The sequence below is a fragment of the Copadichromis virginalis genome, linkage group LG23, assembly GCF_057382275.1.
Source record: "Copadichromis virginalis isolate Kocher_CV1m ecotype Utaka linkage group LG23, C_Virginalis_male_GT1.1, whole genome shotgun sequence".
Classification (NCBI taxonomy): domain Eukaryota; kingdom Metazoa; phylum Chordata; class Actinopteri; order Cichliformes; family Cichlidae; genus Copadichromis; species Copadichromis virginalis.
In genome coordinates this window covers 17,257,387-17,261,327 of record NC_140639.1, presented here as the reverse complement: position 1 = coordinate 17,261,327, position 3,941 = coordinate 17,257,387, and the positions used below count along the sequence as shown (strand labels likewise).

Here is a 3,941-nt window from a genome sequence, read left to right as displayed (position 1 = left end):
ATAAACCATTATTAATGGTTTATTATGCATTAGTTAAGGGTGAGAAAGAGGAAAAAAACTGACCGGTTTCTTGCCAAATAGTGAGCCAAATGTGTTCACCTATATATTTCATCTAGAGTTGCTATATTAAACATTTCAGACTAAGTTACTATCCTGTAAGCACAATCAGCATTTGTAAACATATTTTTTATCATATAAAATTGTACTTCAGAAATGCATTATAAATATCCACAACTATCAATCGGAGCTTTGTTGTAAAGTGTAAAGCATAAAACCATTTATTAATGAATAATAAATATTTATAAATGCCAAATGGGAGCCTTATTGTAAAGTGTAAAGCATGACACCATTTATTTATGACTAATAAACATTTATAAATGCCAAATGGGAGCCTTATTTTAAAGTGTAAAGCATAACACCATTTATTAATGACTACTAAACATAAATGACAAAAGAGAGTTTTGTTGTAAAGTTTAAAACATGTCAACATTTATTAAGGACTAATAAACATTTATAAATTGCTATTAATGTCTACATCTACATATACCTGTAAATGAACTTCATCCAACTGAAAAGAGATGTTTTTGATTTCTCAAAGAGATAGCCAGTTCTAATTGTTCTGGAAACTCTCCTATGACTTGCTCTTTTGCAGCACCTGAGAACATATCAATGAGTTAAGTAAAGAAATGGACCCTTAAACAAGAGCATTAATTGAAAAGATAATCACAAAATTAAGTATGAAGAAAATAATAATGAAAAGAGGTTAATGCTCCCTCTTGCATTGATAACCGAAATATTTTGTTATATTTACTACATGCACTACATTATCATGCATTATACATACCACATATATTGGTCTTTCTTCACCACGGAAATCATTTTCATCTTATGGTGACAAACAGGACATCTAAGCTTCTTTTTTAGCAGGTGTTTCTTCTGCAGCCATTTAATGAGCCTTAGTGCCTTATATTTAGTTTGTTTTCCTTCTATTCTGGCGCGCAATCTCATTCCCAAAGACATTCTGGTGGAAAAAAATGAGTAATTTATTTTATTATCACCTCGAAACACCGTAAAATACTCTATGGGAGTCTAGTGCAAATCGGTTCAGAGTTAAAGGACTTCACATGCTATATAAAACAAGCCCTATAATCAAAAATAGTCCCACGCAAAAAAGAGGATTGTCTCACCTGTTATAATGTATCTCCGACTTTGTTATGTAGATCTAACCCGCTGGATTCATGCTAAAAAAATATGTTCTGCTGCCAAAGGGAGGGAAAACAAATTTAATTTAAACGCAGAGGAGCTTATACAAGCATCCAATCACAGTTAACTTTATTAAGGAAAGCCCCTCCTCTCAGAGCGCGACAGGCAGTGGAGCGCTCTGGAAGGTCAAGCCAAAGGGGCACGAACAGACACACTGAAGGCGCTCGTTCAAGTTGCTGCGCCATGGATGGAGCAGAAGATAAAAATTTGTGTGCGTCTGCGACTTACACAGTTAGCACACGTTCGAAGAGATACAAAAAGCAGAGACTGGATGATCTAGATTGCACTAAGCCAACGACGTCAGCAGTTAGACATGAAGGTGAGTATAATGCTAGCTAGCTAGCTACCGAGCCATTTGGCTGCTAGCTACAGTGGCTAACTAACATCACATAACATGTGAATAGCTCTATTACTATTGGTTATTCCAAACGATTGATATCACTTAGTTGTATATTTTTAGTTTTGTTTATGTGCATCATTAAATTTATATTAAACACCCTGGTAAGGCAGTACACATAAGAATTATTTGCCTTGTTTTAGAAATGTCTGAACCACCACATGTGTATATAACATAATTTTTACAAAGTGGCTTTTTATAAATTCAAGTTGTAACCGTTTTTAATCAATATTTTATTTGAGTTTCCCAAGTTTAGATTATAAATTATTTTAGTATTGTAATTTAATAATTGTTTGTTCTTTAGATTCTTCTTCTAATCCTGCCCCTACTGCAACTGCCCTTCTTAACAAGGAGTGAGAGAAACTGACTTTTCTTAAGGAGGAACTGGAGCGCGACACCCTGATGGACCACTGGGACGCTTATTTAAGGACATACAAAAAATATTTCCAGTTTGAACCAGTCTGGCATGAACTTTTTTTGGAGTGGGTGACTGTTTGGTGTTTTAAAAAACACATTTAATGTTACATGTGTTACTCTTACAATACATTGCCATTTTTGACAGTAGTTAAATGTTATTTCAAGCACTGATTGTAATTTAGGTCTAAGTGTTATAAATGGTGACATTATACATTTAAGACTCACTTTTGGCATTTATAAATGTTTATTAGTGATTAATAAATGTTGACATGTTTTAAACTTTACGACAAAGCTATCTTTTGTCATTTATAAATGTTTATTAGTGATTAATAAATGGTGTTATGCTTTACACTTTACAATAAGGCTCCCATTTGGCATTTATAAATGTTTATTAGTCCTTAATAAATGTTGACATGTTTTAAACTTTACCACAAAGCTATCTTTTGTCATTTATAAATGTTTAGTAGTCATTAATAAATGGTGTTATTCTTTACACTTTAAAATAAGGCTCCCATTTGGCATTTATAAATGTTTATTAGTCATAAATAAATGGTGTCATGCTTTACACTTTACAATAAGGCTCCCATTTGGCATTTATAAATATTTATTATTCATTAATAAATGGTTTTATGCTTTACACTTTACAACAAAGCTCCGATTGATAGTTGTGGATATTTATAATGCATTTCTGAAGTACAATTTTATATGATAAAAAATATGTTTACAAATGCTGATTGTGCTTACAGGATAGTAACTTAGTCTGAAATGTTTAATATAGCAACTCTAGATGAAATATATAGGTGAACACATTTGGCTCACTATTTGGCAAGAAACCGGTCAGTTTTTTTCCTCTTTCTCACCCTTAACTAATGCATAATAAACCATTAATAATGGTTTATAAAGCATTTACAAATTAATTAATAATATAGCTATAAACTATTTATTAACATCTATAAGGGGAGCCTTATTGTAAAGTGGTACCTAACTTTCTTCAACATCTTTGCAAAGTAAAAATAGATTTGATTGAATTTAAGTATAAATTTAAGCACAGAAAGTAAAAGTGAAACAATGCTATTCTCACTTTACCTAACAATAGAATGGACATACTGCCTTTTACCTTGACACTAAATGCTAGTTAGATGTAAATCATGCGTAATCACATAGGACCATTTTTAAAGCTCCTTACTTTACCTGAACAGAGTGGTTCTCTTTTACATTTTTGTCAGACTCCTTCCTCAAAAAGTAACAAATAAATTGTGAAATTGGAAAAAATTATAAAATCGGTCCTGTATAAACAATTATTGGCATTCCCTACAGCAAATCCAATTAGTGTGGTTTTTTTTTTTTTTATCATTTACATCTTTTGATCTCGTCCTTTCCTTTATGTGTGTCATGTTTGTTTACAGCGACAAGGAGTGGGGCAGATATTCACTTTTAACTGCCTCAGTTTTATCAAAGCTGACAAAAACTAGAGGGCACAGTGAGATGAAGAGCAAGATGGAAGGCCACAGGCAGTCAGAGCCCTCACAAATAATACCAGAATAATAAACACACTGAGCAAATCAGAGAGGCCATGCTGGCAGACATCTCTTTATCTGGAACGTCACTGCAGCTTGATTTAAGATTCACCATTTCTAACACATTAGCTGCTGCCACCTGGAACGGCAAATGTGTGCCATGTTACAATTCAAACATCTCTGATTTGTGTTGAAGGAGAATATATTAGGTTTCTAAAATGGCACTCAGGATATTTTAATACCTTTTCAATAATGCCTGGAATTCAATTCAATAGAACTCCCAAAGATATTTTGTAAAAAGTGGAAAGTTTAAAATCAGCAGAATACAACAGAAAACAACTTACTCT

The 3,941-nt window shown here is 32.7% G+C and overlaps 2 long non-coding RNA genes across 2 annotated transcripts; one reads left to right on the top strand and one right to left on the bottom strand.

Moving 5' to 3' along the window:
• Positions 1-603: 603 nt before the first annotated feature.
• Positions 604-1,298, bottom strand: LOC146680553 (uncharacterized). Its single transcript, XR_014918266.1, has 3 exons — positions 1,188-1,298; positions 845-1,021; positions 604-655 (listed from the first exon to the last, which is right to left on the bottom strand). It is a non-coding gene; the product is annotated as an uncharacterized LOC146680553 (long non-coding RNA).
• Positions 1,299-1,346: 48 nt separating this feature from the next.
• LOC146680552 (uncharacterized) lies at positions 1,347-2,288 on the top strand. Its single transcript, XR_014918159.1, has 2 exons — positions 1,347-1,582; positions 1,965-2,288. It is a non-coding gene; the product is annotated as an uncharacterized LOC146680552 (long non-coding RNA).
• The last annotated feature ends 1,653 nt before the right edge of the window (positions 2,289-3,941 follow it).